This window comes from Sinohyriopsis cumingii, chromosome 7 (assembly GCF_028554795.1).
Source record: "Sinohyriopsis cumingii isolate HCF-2022 chromosome 7, ASM2855479v2, whole genome shotgun sequence".
NCBI lineage: Eukaryota > Metazoa > Mollusca > Bivalvia > Unionida > Unionidae > Sinohyriopsis > Sinohyriopsis cumingii.
The window spans coordinates 71164735-71181847 of NC_142967.1; the positions used below are offsets into that span (position 1 = coordinate 71164735).

At 34.2% G+C, this 17113-nt stretch overlaps 1 protein-coding gene across 1 annotated transcript in view; it reads left to right on the forward strand.

Annotated features, from left to right (window-relative positions):
* The first annotated feature begins 16834 nt into the window (after positions 1–16834).
* LOC149795492 (uncharacterized) overlaps positions 16835–17113 on the forward strand; it is a 33393-nt gene continuing 33114 nt past the window's right edge. The window contains exon 1 of the mRNA XM_089965297.1: positions 16835–16999. The gene's annotated coding sequence lies outside the window, so the exon portion shown is untranslated. The remainder of the gene's footprint in view (positions 17000–17113) is intronic.

The window sequence follows — 17113 nt, forward strand, 5'->3', positions numbered from 1 at the left end:
ATAATTACGTGACCTCAGATGGTATTAGATACGATACCTCATTAACTTGTCTTGCTTAAATCAGAAAATGTCTCTGCATTGAATACTATTTCGACAATTCAAAAAGACACCATAAATCAGTGAATCAGAAAATGTTGAAAATAATGTTTGAGAAAAAATATGTATGTCTGTATGTATCAATGTATCAATGTATGTATGTATGTATGTATGTATGTATGTATGTATGTATGTATGTATGTATGTATGTATGTATGTACGTTAGTGTGTGTGTGTGTGCGTACGTGCGTGCGTGCATGCATGCATGCATGTATGCATGTATGTATGTATCTGTGTGTGTATGTATAGCGTTTATATAGACACTCTTGCTCTTTTTGTTGGATAGTAGCCTGCGTGTGGGATAGTGATACAAAGGTCAATGGATAATAGGGTGTGTATGGGTGTGTGTATGGGTTATTGCGACTCTATTGTCTTAAAATAAGTAATAGAAAAGTGTGAGAAGCAACAAGAATTGAAAAATTAAAATAAATTCGCTAGGACACAAAGTGAAAACATTAAAAATATCAACTTACGGTATTACTAATTAAATCCCAAATAATGCTAGAATTACAGACACAAGTCCTAATAATTAAAGTTCTGAATAAGCTTAAGTGGAAATCCAAATTAAACCCAATCCCGAAGGTGTTGATGGGCCTTTGATGGCCAGTATTATGGTGATGTTCCAACATTCTTGCTGGTTCACAATACTACAATCGAAGAATAAATCATAACTCAAAATTTCAGTACAAATTAAAGTCTATTTTACAAGAATGCTATATGTGAAGAGCACTTTGTATTTCCAGAGAAGAAGTACTTGAATTAAATAATTAGAATAAATAAAATTCCTGCCCAAATGAATTTATGTACAAAACGATAATGCAAATGATTCTTCTACGATGTTAAAATACAAATAATTAATTTTTCTACAAAGAAGATTATATAGTCCTCTACTTGTTCTCAGGTCACAAAATAACCCTCTAGAATGATCCAAAAGGTTTACTACGTAAAATCTTTGTTATAATTAAAAGGTGTGTTGCTAAAATTATAATACAGAATATGGAATATGTCAGGTAGGCCAGGCATATTCATCGAGGAATTCCAATAACCTAGACCCAGACCAAAATAAATGTATACTTCTATTAATAATTATCATAATATTAAACGTATACATATAGAGAATATTTTAGTTATGGATGTATTAGCTGTTTACAGAGTTTAAAAAATCAATAAAAATTCTGGTCAAGTAGAAAATGAACTTGATGTTAGACAAGGTCAAGCCCAACATACCATGTTATATTATCAAAAGAATATAATGAAATAAAACAATATAAAAATCTAACAAACAAACAATGCAAATTAATATACATAACAGGGGAGAGTAATCAAAAAGTGTGTGTTAGATGATTGTGTGTGGGATTGTAATATAAAATTAGGTGCAGTATGTTAGGATGTGTGTGGGATATTACTCATTTAGTGGTATGTTGGATAGCAATCAAGAAGTGGTGCGTTGGATAGTATATTTGACCCTACCAACTGTTTACAAGTCAAATTTCTTTTTGACCCTATTGTGGTATATCAATGAAAACCTACAGAGTGACGTTCATTCCCGCATGCTCCTATATATTTTTCAAATTATTGAGGTCAACCACTTCTAACAATGTTACAATGCACCAGCAGTGTTAAATTTCCCTTATGACCCCGAATTTGTTTTACCTGTTTTTCCTGTATGTTATCATATGACCCCAAGTGGCACATGATTTAGTTTGTTCCATATCCTGTATCAATTATGCGACAGATAACCTAAAGATTATCCACTTGTATATGACCTAAATTTGCATGGCCCATCCGGGAACCTAACAGAAGAGAGTCGCAATCGCTGATAATGAAGGTTAAATCGGGTTATCGCATTATCTAGCTAACTGAAAGCAAGGTTAAGGGTGTATGCCACATGTATTGTGTTGAAAAATCTCGAGTTTTGATGACATCAACAAAAAGCTACGGTTTCAATCTCGCGAGACTATCATCCAACCCGTACACTGTCCACCTCTATTGATAGGTCAATTAAAACTGTCCGTATATAAATGTCCGTAAACAACACTCACCGCCATTCGTCAGAGATAATAATGGAAATATAATATATATATCAACGCTTTTCTGACAGTTGTCCATATTTTTATCCCGTCCAGCACTGCTAGTTGATGTGTTCCATAAAGCACAATTCAATGTAGCAACTGTACGTACGCGCGCATTTTAAATGGTGGCTTGAAATAAGCTTTCTCCTGTAAATATTTTGCTCTCTCAAAGGACAGTACCGATATGTTTTAATCGCCAGTTGCCTGCCACATACCTAAGCAATTCAAAGCAAATATTTCCTTCTAAAACTTTGACAGAACCATGCTTTCTTCAGGGATAATAAGGGTTAACATTAATTTGCCTGGATACTATGGCTCCTTTGTAAAGCCATGCCACTGCTCTGATTTCTAATAAATTAGTAACATTAACAACAATGCATTAAAATATTAAATACTCCTTCCTGATTTGGTATAATTTTTTCTTTCTGTATTAGTTGGGTGTATCATCTTTTTTGCATCTTTATTTATCAAAATGGGCAAATTGTTTTCCAATAATTAGTTGATTTAGTTCCACTTGCACATCTTTCCAAATATTGCAGCTTCATAAATTTTGTTTTAATTTATGACACAGCTTATTGGAATTCATTTCTTGTTCAGTTTTGATTTGTTTCGCATCTATTAAATATATTATTTACACCCTAGCATGATTTAATGCTTTTATAAAGTCTAATGACATTTTATATCATGACACAAAGAACTCTTTATCTGGGAAAGACATAACCCTATTTGTTTCACTTATTATGAAGGCTTATGAGTTTGTCATAAAGTTTCCTGCAAAGAGTGCATACTGGTATTTTAAGATATTTATATTGATGTCAGATAGAATTAAAGTATATCAACTATCTACTAGAGGTGGGGATCTCGTCATCATCGTAAAATGCCTTCACGACGACAGGTTCAGTCAGTGAAATAAAGGAAAGTATCTAATATTCAGAGTAATATGAAACATAACAATGGAATCGGATATGGATGTGAGTAAGCCATTCCTACAGATCCTACCTTATATAGGATGGGTGAAATGTATCCACTTTTCATGATGCCAGATATTACTACAGTTACAGAATACTTTCCAGAAATACCGCAGGAACGCCTGACTGGTTTAGGGCTTGAATCCTTGTCACATATACCGCAGGAACGCCTGTATGATTTAGTTTTTTATAGCCTTGTCACAAACAACGCAGAAACGCCTATATTATTTAGGGTTGTATAACCTTGTCACAAATACCGCAGGAACGCCTGCCTGATTTAGTGTTTTATAGCACTGTCACAAATACTACAGGAACGCTTGACTGGTTTAGGGTTTTATAGCCTTGTCACGGTACTCCTTTAATATATTCATATCCCAGAAGTAATAATCTTGTAATTTTACTCACTAATTTTCTTTCTAAATTTGCAACGAACGTGTTACCCATCCTGAAGAAAATTTTGAAAGATGAGCAAAGATGGGCAGAGCCATATCACCAGAAAATTTTGACATCCAGTAATCCTTGGATTTTTGTTTAGCTCTTTGTTACAGTTATCCCACTAACGTGTTCATCTGGAGAAAATCATGTTAGAATAAAAAGAAAAATCCGGAGCGTTATCTGAAACTTTAGAAATTCTGAATAAGTCAAAATATATTCAATCCGCCTTATCTTAATAGATATAGGCAATGGCCGGGTTGTGATCACTAAACACAATAATCGGAGGAGTTACTGAACTAATATACACTTCAAAGTATTGCAAAGCCAGTATCAAAGCCAGACATTCCTTTTCGATTGTAGGAAAATTTCTCTGGTGCTTAATTAGCTTTATTTTAGAAAAAATAGCACATTGGATGGTCTATGTAATTTTTGACTTCTTGAATCAATGCTGCTACAATCCCAACATCACTTGCATCAACAAGTTTTAAATGATTGACTGAAATCTGAAGCTGAAGGAACTAGTGCACTCTGAAGTATGGCCTGTAACTTATCAAGAAAGCCTATTGACATTTATCAGACCAATAAAACTAGGTTTTCTTATTCAATACATTTGTTAGGGGTTCATCAATTATGGAAACAAATTCCGATAGTATCCAGCTATACCCCAAAACCGCATCGGTTGCTTTTTACTGATAAGCACAGGGAATTTAGAGACAGTCTTGATTTTAGCATCTAATGTTTAACTTCTCTATGTACCACGATATGTTCTATAATGTAACACGAGCACGAGAAACCCCACTTTTGGATAAATTTATTTTCAAATTTGCATCACTGAGTCCAGTAACGAATTTCCGAATGTTTTATATCTAATTGATTTTTCAAGGTATCGTTGTAGATGTTGACTTCATCGTTGTAAGCACCACAAATATCACGACCAGAAGAAATCATCTTCATCAAACGTTGAAAAGTACAATGATAACCTATTATCGCAAACGGCATCATTTTATATGGAAAATGTTCATCTGGAGTAACGAACGCCGAAATTTCAACTGCCCTTTTAGTAAGTAAAATTTGCCAAAATCCTTTCAAGAAGGTCAAATTTGGTGCCATATTTTGCGTTTCCAATGTTATCAATGCAGTCATCGATTGTCGGCAATGTAATGGAAATGAATCTGTGAAAAGGATTATCTGGTCTCAGTACAAGTATACATGGTGAACTCAATTGCAAGTCTCTTTTTCGATGGACCAACGAATCCTTAGAACAAACCATAATCCGATTCTTTACGTAGGTAAAAGAGTGAAACAGATGAAGAGTTTCCACAGAAAACTTATCACAGGTAATTTCTTAATTTGTAAAAAATAATAAGTAGTTAATTGCATATACCTTTCTGTACCAGAGACAAAATACTGGCTTTCAACTCGACTCTTCTCTCCCGTGACTCTGAATATTTTAACTGCTAGCGAATGTGAAATTAAAAAATAAAAAGCATAAATAAATTTCCATGTAAATTCACAGAACAAATGAAATGTTGATGGAAGTACATATAGATTTTATTTCAATTTGAGGATCCTAAATTTTGTCTTGATTTTGACATCTGAAAAAAAAAATACGGCAACATTGTTTCTTCGTTTCCTTATGTCGTAACGTTTCAGGTTTTAAATTCACCTAATGAATTTCCTATAGGAATAGAACTGGCCTTGTACTAAATTTATTTAACTCGTAAGGAAACAAGTTTATGTATGAATAATAATATTCTTTTATTTACATGAAGGGAACGAAACATGGAAGAGAAATATGGATATTAAATGCCTTGCTGGATATTTTAGTTGCAAGATAGATATCATTTCTAATTACGAAGTGGATTGTCGAAGCAAAATAAAAACATGCAACATTACAATTGTTATTAAAATCTTCGAATGAGAAATATTTATCACACGTCACGAAAATTTTACAAACATAACAATCCACAACAAATGAAATCATACGCTTTGCACTTCCAAAGTTATGGTAACTAAAAGCCAAAATGAATGCCCTCCCTTGTTTGCTGATGATATAGTGGTTGTCTGCTTGTATGTGTGCATGGGTCACTCAGAGAAAGATGTTACAGTTGCCTACACGTGGCAACGTTACATGAATACAGTGAAATCGACTACAAACTTTGCTAAATACAGATGAAATTTCAACAAAAAAATGTATTGTCTACTTTGTACGAAACGTTATCACCAGCCATATACATAATACAATCTTTTGCTTTGGCACGCAGGGTAATGAATTACTGTGGAGGAAAAGTAAAAATTTAACTGCTGTAAGAAAAGGTGATAATGAAGAATATGCCGTTTAATAATATCATATGCTATGCTATCAAGGATATTCAAGTATTAAATAAAGGGGAAGAAAATACAGTTTAACTGAACTTAAGATTAAGAAGAATCTTTACAAATGTTTTTATACGAAACATTTCACAGACCACTTCCCATAGTACGGAATGAATGCCTAAATATACTGGTGAGATACTACGTCCTCGGAAAGTAAATGCCTAAATATACTGGTTAGATACTACATCCTCGGAAAGTGAATGTCTAAATAAAATGGTTAGATACTACATCCTCGGAAAGTGAATGTCTAAATATACTGGTTAGATACTACGTCCTCGGAAAGCGAATGCCTAAATGTAATGGTTAGATATTATGTACTCGGAAAGTGAAAAATTAATATGCTGGTTAGATACTACATCCTCGGAAAGTGAATGCCTATTTATACTGATTAGATACTACGTCTCAGAAAGTTTAATGCCTAAATATACTGGTTAGATACTATGTCCTCGGCAAGTGAATTCCTAAATATACTGGTTAAATAATACGTCCTAGGAAAATGAATCCCAACATATGCTGTTGAGATAATACGTCCTCGGAAAGTGAATGCATAAATATACTGGTTAGATAATACGTCCTCGGAAAGTGAATGTCTAAATATATTGGTTAGATAATACGTCCTCGGAAAGTGAATCCCTAAATATACTGGTTAGATAATACGTCCTCGGAAAGTGAATGCCTAAATATACTGGTTAAATAATACGTCCTAGGAAAGTGAATGCCTAAATATGCTGGTTAGATAATACGTCCTCGGAAAGTGAATGCTAAATATATTGGTTAGATAATACGTCCTCGGAAAATGAATCCTTAAATATACTGGTTAGATAATACGTCCTCGGAAAGTGAATGCCTAAATATACTGGCTAGATAATACGTCCTCGGAAAGTGAATGCCTAAATATACTGGCTAGATAATACGTCCTCGGAAAGCGAATGCCTAAATATGTTGGTTGCAAACCAGACAGTAAGACAACCCATCATCCTAAACATCTTCGTTTGCTCAATCGCAAATGATGGTACAACGTAATAATTAGAAACTGTACGACACCTGCTATTCTTAAATAGGTCAGGAAGAAGTATTATAGCTCAGCTCTTGCTGCATAAAGAAAACTCATACCAATCATTATAGGCCATGTATCCGAACCAAAGGGCAAGAGGCTCAATGCATGAGTTGTTTGATGCATGTAGTTAAATTATTGCTAATTAAAAGCATGAAATATATCTCTATATCAGTAATTACACGACTGTGTTGCTGTAAAATATATCAGCTGGTCAATTTCAATGAATACAATTCTTACACATTAATTTTTTTATCTGACTATAATTGAGATGTTATCTTTTCCGAATATTCCTTATGCCAGACCTTATTTCACTCATGCCATGCTAAGTTTTACTTTTGAAGTATTAACCACCCAAAACGATAATTATTGAAGCATCGACGAATACAAATAGGCGTAAAACAGCCTAGTGAGTGCACAAAGAACAAATGATAAAAACAACAATATATTTACTCCTTGATACCTACACAGAGAGGAATGAACTTATTCCCGGATCTCATAATGGATGAAAGAAAGTGATAATAAAAGAAATATATATATATATATATATATATATATATATATATATATATATATATATATATATATATATATATATATATATATATATATATATATATATATATATATATATATATATATATATGTAGATTTAAAGTGTATAATGGAGAAGGTTAGAAATTCCAAATTCCTTATAAGCAGGAATCGAGCCATGTCGCCAGGAACATGAACCTATAGAGTTGCTCACGTGCCCCAGGACCCAAAACCACATGGACATGAGACGTATTTCCCGATGAAATGATGGAATGAGGTGAAGGAAGGTTATCCCTCTGTGCAAGATGAAATTAACACCAACTGATATATGTGTGTGTGTGTGTGTGTGATTTATTTTAATAATTTTGGAAAGCAAAAACTAATTTGTAGAGGTCACAAATGTGAATGATTGCGTTTGGAAACGGAGATAATTTTTTGTAGAAAAGTTGACCCTAGTCACTGATATATTTATATCCAAAGGCGGGTGTGGAAACAATGACAATCAAGAGGGAACGAGGGATGCCTTGCATTGAAATTTATTTTTCATTTCCTTTTTAAAATCGAAACAATGTTTCTTTATGATTCTTTATTAGCTTCTGTTTGCATACAAACAATCCATCAACATTGCATGTTTAGAAAGGCATACTAGTAATATCAAATTGGAAACGATTAGGCACGTATCTAATCGACCTTTCCGCAAGCTTTAACCGACAGCTGTTATTAGCCAGTCAAACAGGGAACCCCAAACATGGCTACACCCTTCACCATCATGTTAGACAAGCTTCGCTCTGTCGGTTACATAAACAAACTTATCGACCGCTTTCTTCTGTGTTGCTCGTCAATGTAAACTTTTGCATGTGACAGTGGGCTTTTAAAATGGTGAAGAGGTGTTGTTACGGTTTGTATAACCGCGAAGACCGATATCCTGAACGATTAGAAAATTGAGTGAAGTTTGTGCCTTGCACGTAGCCGAAAACAAACTTGCATACAAATCTAAGATGGATTAAAATTTACTAAAGGCCTCTTGAACAGTTAAACCCATTGGGAATCAACTCAAATAAACACGTTTGTACAAGGGTAAATATTGGATATATTTGCATGCAGTTGATAAATATCATTTTAAAGCAATATCCTTTGTCAAACACAATCCATTTGGTAACCGAACATAACACTTATGAATAACTATGGTTCAAGCCATCTGAACATTTATTAGCTTCATCTGCCTTGAATAATAATGCTGCAGGAACATATTACGGTCCAAGCATGTCCTTATGACATTAAAATGGAAAACCAATATCTCACAAACAAAACAGAAGCCCACAATATCTAAAAATAACAAATAACAAAGATATATCTGATTTTGTTTTGTGATTATATGTTATGTACATCTGTATTTTGTCCTTGACCTTGTCTAAAATCAACCTAATTATCTACCTGACCAGTGAAATTTACTTTGTAAACAACATAATACGTAGTTAATATTTCTCGAAGGATAAATATTCAGATTATTATTAGTAGTAAACATGTTTATTTAAATTTGAGTTAAAGATACAGTCTTAATTCTGACCGTAGAATTTTTCAGAATCGAAATTTTCTATTATTTAACAGTATTTTCAGACATTGGTAATTGAGACCTATGTCAAGTAGAGGGGTATCTAATCTTGTTTGCATTGGGGTTACTTATTCTTGCTTTAACATCTGAGGCAGAATCACTGCTATTGATGTTTTCGATTTTTAATTAGGGTAGATTTATTCAAGTTATTATTCACTGGAACTACAAAGTGCTCATAATATTAGTGGACTGAGACATTATTTGGAATTACAGTGAGTTCCGATAATGACATATTATTATGATATATTAAAAGGCCGTTAGCACATCATCATGCTCCTGACACTTTTAGCACATTGGAGACTAATGGCACATCAATAGTCACTATTGAAATTTACTTGGAACACCACTGAAATTCATTTGAACTTCATACATTTAGTCAGGTGACAGAACATATATGACTATTTGTGACTTAATTCTCAATACAGTAAGGTCATTTTTAAATTTACACTTTGTTTTCTAGGGAAATACATCAGTTTTTGAATTTTACAAAACTTGTCGATTTTCGTTGTTCTTTATGTTACTTAGTTTAAGACCAAATAGACACACACACACACACACACACACACACACACACACACACACACACAACTTAACTTTCGGCCATGATTATAAGATAATTTTTGTCCATGATTTATTATAAAAAGGCTGTCTACAAAGGATAAGAATTTAGAACATTCTAAACACACACTCGTACAACTTGATTGGAATTTTCCAATGGAATGACTGATATCTAGTTCATGTGTAACGCCTATAAACAGGAGCTTCATAAACCATTTGCTGCCAGAGTTAGAAGTTGTGTTCGAATCTAATTCCAGATGAATTATTAATTTAAATTATTCATTGGCATTACTAGGTCCTCATTGATTTTCGGACTAATACGAACTATTTTGGAATTATTGAGAATTCATTCAAAGATAATTATGGATTGGGTTATTGTGGTAATTCAGAACGTTTCAGACTATGTGTGGAATAATTTGTTGATTTTACTTAATTTGTTGGTTTTACTTATTTCTTCGTGAGGCAATGTTGCGCTGATACTGTCGCATTATTTTGTCAAATGGTAAGTATGTCGATCTGAGGTTGATAAAACTACATCTATTGGGATGTTAGTAGTTGTTTCATTTTATTGATCATTCCAATAAGTGATACATAACCTTTCGATATGAACAGTCCATAATTCTCCGAAATAAAATCAGAGTCGGGTTTGTCTGACCCAACAAAAATATTGCTTTCAACACATGGTCATGACCTTGACCTTAGAAACAAGAGCATTTGAAATAGCTCTATCTTTATTTTGTTGCTTATTTTTCAATCTGTAGCAATCAGAAATAACGTGCACTTTCTTCCTGCAATAGGTCTAGGTAGGAAGAGAGAGAGAGAGAGAGAGAGAGAGAGAGAGAGAGAGAGAGTGTGTCTGTGTGTGTGTGTGTGTTTGTGATTTGGATTTTTATCATAGCTTTAAGAATTTTTCAGTCATATCGCTACCATATCTGCAGTGTGGCAGTTTATAGTGATGTCTGGTGCTGGGGCATCATGCTGTAGACATGTAGCATGATCCCACCCAGTCACATTATCCTGACACCAGGCCGACCAGTCCTAACATTAATCTAATAATGCTGAGCGCCAAGCGAGGGAGCGGTTAGTACCATTTTATAAGTCTTTGGTATGACTCAGCTGGGTTCGAACCCACAACCTCCCGCATCCGAGGCGGACGCCCTAACCACTAGGCCTCAGGAAGGAAAAGAGAAAGATTTCTGACCAGTTGTAACATAAACTTGATTCCTAGAAGTTGTGCTAGTTTGAGATTTGGAAGAGGTCGCATGAGACTGAAATGGCTTTTTAACAATAAACTGCTGAGCTGAAGACTTGCTGACAAAAGAAACTTTGTGAATCAAGGAATAATTGTCACCTGTTCACGCAGCCTCTTCAAAACATTTCACCTTTTCCTCATCAATATAGGTTTTAATATTACTATGTATGGAATACCTGAACCCTTCAACTAATCTGAGTTGGCTAAGGTAATCATAATCATGGTCAATCTTTTAAGAAAATACCACCTATCAAAGTGTCGTGGTGTTTCCTCATACAAATTCGACATAGGTTTGGTCAGCTGATGTTCTGCTATTTCTAAACCCTTGTCGATCTGCCTCATGCACCAATTCACAGCCCTTTAAGACGCACTCCTTAATCACATCATAATCAGGACACTGTTGTAGTGACAGTGACAGTGTAAATATCAGGAACTCAGCTAATAACATCACTTTTTTATAATAGAGTCCAGTGCTATCTCGGCCATTTCAAATTTTCGACAAATTTTGCAAAATTAAAAAAATATTGATCTACTTCTTTTTCTAAAGCGAGTTTAGACCTAATATTCCTATCAACATCAGAACCAGAGTTTGTGTGTAAAATGGGGATGTGTTTATCACTTGCCAGCCTTAATTATTTTAATCTAAATTGAAACTCCCTTTCTTCCCTTTCTTGCATTTGCATTTGTAAAATAAACTAACAAACATACAGTGCATATACAAAATACATAACAGTACTAACTAGATATTTTAAACATAAAACTGAACTTGTGTGTGCAACGGTGTGTGTGTGTGTGTGTGTGTGTGTGTGTTTGTGTGTGTGTTTGTGTTTCCACTTGCCAGCTATACTCATCTTACTCTAAATTGAAATTCCCCTTCCTCTTTTCCTTTTCTCTCTGCATTTTTTAACTCTCTTCTTTTGCTCTTTGCATTCGCATTATCATCTGCCTATCTTCTCTCTTTCTCTCTCGTTTTCTCCAACTGCAAATCTCCTACCTCTTTGTAAAACTGCAGTTCTCTCTCTTCATTCTGTAGCTTCATGTGTCTTTCTCTCCTCTTTCTCCAATTGCATTGTCTCTCATCTTTCTGTCAAAATATCATGTATATCTGAAACTGAAGATTTTACAGCTCTAATTCCATCTTGTGTTTTAATTTCAGTTCTAATACTTTTATGTTAGAGCCTGATACCGACGTACTAATCAAGCCTGATACCGACGTACTAATCAAGCCCAAGAAAAAACCTCTTATCAAACAAATTCTTTTCAATCAAATGTTGGACCAAACTATTTTTTATTTCTTGCTTCGGAAAAGAAGCCTTTGCCTCGGAGAAATCATATTGTCTGGCAAAATGGAGCAACTTTTCAAGGACTCTAACCTTTTCTGGGCCGTATTTAAAATAAAGTTCTCCACTTTAGATAATATTGAGCAAGCCTGTTGGTTTCACTATAGGTTTCCCAAATATATAAAATAATATATGTGACTTAGAAGATTCCGAAACAAAGTTAATTTAAGATTCGAAAGCAAAGTTTTCGGAAATAATTTAGAGCAATTCGTATTCCGTGCACAAGCCCTCAATTTTCTATTACGAATCTATGGTCTTAAACTAAGTCATAGGAAAGAATGAAAACCAACAAGTTTTGCAAAATTCAACAAATAATTTATTACCCTAGAATACAAAGTGAAAATGAAAAACAACATCATAGAGTATTGCGAATTAAACCTCAAATAGTCTAAAACGTTATATCACCAGTCGTAACGAATAAAGTTCTACTTAAATTCCATTGTTGTTAGAAATAAGATCCAGCACTGAAGGTGTTGATGTGCCTGTAGTCTTGAATGTAATAATGTAAAGGTAGCCTGAAGTGTGCTCATGTACTAACAGTCTTCTAGTTAATCACAATAATATAATTCAAGATGTCCTTGTCAAAATTCACTATAATTCCTAATCAATGTTTCTGTTCAAGAATATTGTTTAAAAGCACTTTTTTGTATTTCCAGTGAATAAAGGTTTCATTAAATAAATAAATCCAAATGAAATAGTGATCACAATAACAAGATCTGTTTCTGCCTCAGACGTTATCGCAAGAATGAATAATTTCTCAGGTAAGCAAGATTATAAACTCCTTACTTGACCTAGGTCACAATTAGGTATTTTCTGGAAATAATATGACTTAGTTGAATCTTACATTCTATAAGATTCTAAATTTGTCACCAAGATCAAATGTTATTAAAATTATAATAAGGATGTGGTAAAATCAGGTAGGCTAGGTACTTTTATGGGGAATTCTAATAAAAGGTAGGCTAGGTACTTTTATAGGGAATTCTAATAAAAGGTAGGCTAGGTACTTTTATGGGGAATTCTAATATTCATGACCTAGACCCTAATACATATGTATGCTTCTATTGAAAATGATCTCAATACTAAACCCACTCATACAAGGTTATTAGCTGCATATCATTTTTGTAATCAAAATAAAACATCGTCCTATATAGATAACAGAAGATCAGAATGTAATATGTCACTGTAATAGTATCAACTTGAGTGATAAGTGTATTTTTTAATTTTTTAACCACACGTGCTATGTGCATCAAATGATTTATTTCTTCATGATATTTAGTTAGAGACAGGGTTTGCTTGAAAATACATCCAAAATGTATTTCTACTCTTTTGCTTAATTTTGCACATGTAATTGCATTATATTTTTTTACGAGACTGTTTGTCTCATAAACTCTCAGTAATGCTGTTTTTCATCACCATATAGGAGAGAGAGAGAGAGAGAGAGAGAGAGAGAGAGAGAGGAAGAAGAAGAAGAAGAAGAAGAAGTTCAGACTCTCTTCAACGAGATGTCGCTCATAACGGTGTAGATACGTTTACGTTTTGGGGAAAATGGCTTTGCGGGAGGTACGGGATTATGTAAGGATACAAGCCTCGTTGAGATTCCGACGAAAGGACTCATTTGATTGAAATACTCAACAAATAAAATTACATTCCAATATTAATCTATATAAACTTAAATTACTGATGTTAGAGATACATAAAAAATACGACATTCCTTCACTGACCAACATCATACATTGTATAATTTCTGCCTTTTAGAATGTAATACAGATAATTAAATATCGAATAAATTCACGATAGCAAAAGAATCTAAAATTCAAAATTTCAGACTAATACCGCAATCATTAAGTAGCAATATATTATACTGAATTTAATCTAAAATGTCAACATATTAAACTCTATTTTTCAAAGAGTGTTTTGTATCTGAATTAACTATTACAGAGTATGTAGTTGGTAGCGAACGTCATTTTATTTTACTATAATCAATAATATAATTACAAGTAAATATAAGTTTTTCAAACAATTAAACTTTCCAATACATTATATAAGAGAATAGTAAAGAGATATCAAAATACACTTATGTTGCAATGTACCGATGTAAAATTAACATCTTAACACTAAAATTCCCTATTTTATATAAAAATGGTACGCAGACGGTATCTTATCTGTAATGATACAAGCCTATTTGAGATTCCGACGAAATAACTGATTTATCAGACAGATCTCCTCGCTTTTATGCACAGTTTCTTATGGCTCAGCCAAATATGGTCACACGTCTAGTTCTTGAGTTCCGCAAGAATTTGAAAGTGAGGCTTCATAGTTTCTTACAGACTACCGTCTGGAGTTATATATGTCATTAGACAAACAATTTTGCTGCATCAACGCGTGGAGCTTATAGCTTAGAAAGTCAGAGAATTTTAGAAATCCGCTAATTCAGTAACTTACACAACAAACCGCGTGTAGTTTTTTGCTGACTTATGATACAAAGGAAATGTATTGTGCAAGAGAGTTTTGCATTTTTGCTCATAAAGGGACAATCTTCATTAAATAGTATATAACTGTAATACCGAAATAAATGAATTTAATCTCAATATATTTTAGTAGAAAATTACTTTTAATATAATTTAATCAGACATTGCTTTTAATATAATTTATAGAAAATTTCAATTTTATTACATAACTAAACTATTTTTCATAATATATTGTCTCAACATACAAGTTTTTAAAACGACTATTCATTTTAAAAATTAACAAATTTTTTGCAGAAAAGAAACAGGGTCGAAGGGCTGAGACAATAGTCGGACTATACCTCCCTGTTTCTTTGTACCCCCCCCCCCCGATTTCAATAACGATAATCTTTAATGTGACAAAAAGTGCACAAAACTTAGTCGATTATACATTGATTTATAATTTCTAACCTAATTGACCTGAGTGGCTCCAGCACTGGCATTCTCTGCGTCTTTCATGCATAACGGACTTTCCATACTAACACGCCGCCATGATGCGTATACTATGGGCAAGTTGATTTCCTGAGACAACATTGTGACGTAATTAATCCTATTCGGTAACTGACGGATAAGTCCACAAATTATCATAATGTTGAGAGTTCTGAGTTATATCCTTTGCACACATGTACATGGAAAGTACACTGCTTGTTAAATCCATTAAAAGGCAAATCTGTAATTGCAGTCTTTCCTTTGCTTGATTCGACAATGTAAACTGCGCAAGCAGACGACATAGTATTTTTTTTCTACTTACATACATATGTAGTCGTGCATACACCCCTTCCCTGAAAATCGAATTGTCCAGGAACTGAAAATGGATCTCGAGCATGGCCGTTGATTATATTTAAAACTTCCGTTAAGCACGAAACGCGCAGACAATGACGGTGTTAGGGCTTCCCTGGTCACAGTCAGGTTAAAACTATATAAAATAATGAACTGAGCATGTTCTGTCATTTCTGATCAAATGTATACTTTTCGTTATTGAAATCGGCAGAAGGGTACAAACAAACGGGGAGGTATAGTCAAACTGTAATGGAGAAATTTCAAGATGACGGACGTAAATTCCAAGTACAAAAATGCGTTTCCAATAAACAGCATTAAATCAGTTATTAGCAGTTGTGCCACCACCGATAATTTCTTTCTATTAGTCACTACTATGTCAGTTAAAATAGAGTGATTGTTTACATGTACCTGGCCTCAGGCCGTAGAGAGTTAACGTGGGCTCTGCGGGTGAGAAATACCCGGGCCACTCCTAATTCTTGTTAAATCAAAATCTTTCTTTCCTTAAATTTAAAAGCGTTATTCGGCCCGTGCCCCCTTACGAGCCTAGGCCCTGGTGATATATCCCTGGTTGCCCCCTCCCCTTGTCGGCCCTGCCTGGCCTTGACATAACGAGGCCAGGTTAGGGCGAGCCATACATAACAAACAGGTCCTCTGTCTTACTTATATGATCATTGGAGGAAGGTACAGAAGGGCCGGGAACCTGGCTACTAACATGATATCTGTCCAGTCTCAGTCGTTGTGCGCGAGACACGTAATGAAAAAAAAAAAAAACAAAAAAAAAAAACAAAAAAAAAAAAAACAAAAAAAAACGTGAGGAACATCATACATTTTGACATGCTACCTTTAAAAAGTGTTTCATATATTTTTAACCCAATAATTTTATGTTTTCCTAACTATCGTTAAGTTAGGAACCGTTTTCAACGTTTGTGTAATCGGATTTCTAAAAACAGACTCAGCGTGATGTATATCAACCGCAACTCAAAGGACTTTGCAGCACGTCCACAGCCACCATTGCAATGATTTCAGTCCCGCATACATACTAAGTCCTATATTTTAGTTAGTGAGGTGACTGGATAAACCGTTGTACTTTAAATTATTGGCGATTGTGAAACCCGTCTTTCTTCTGTCTTACCTAGAGACTTAAGTGGACTTTGCTGAATTAGTGATTCAAGTTCAGTCTGGTTCCCTGCTTGGTGTCATTCCCGCATTCGCACTTCGTTCTTACAGCGAAATGAGACTGCAGGGAGAATACGAAGCAGGGTACCAAACCGATGTGTATTTACGTCATATGCAAAATCGATAATGTGAAGGTTGGTTATCGAGGTACTAGAATGAAAGGAACAAAACACGCCCAGACGTATGATACTTGCATTCTCTAACACTGACGATGTGTAGACGTATAGCAGTATATATTTAAGGTAAGCAGAACCGAACAAAGTGTACATGTGCGTGTATCAGGATACAATGTTCTATATTCAGTTTGTTGTTGTTGTTGTTGTTGCTGAACTATTTTGAAATATTACACGTCTGAT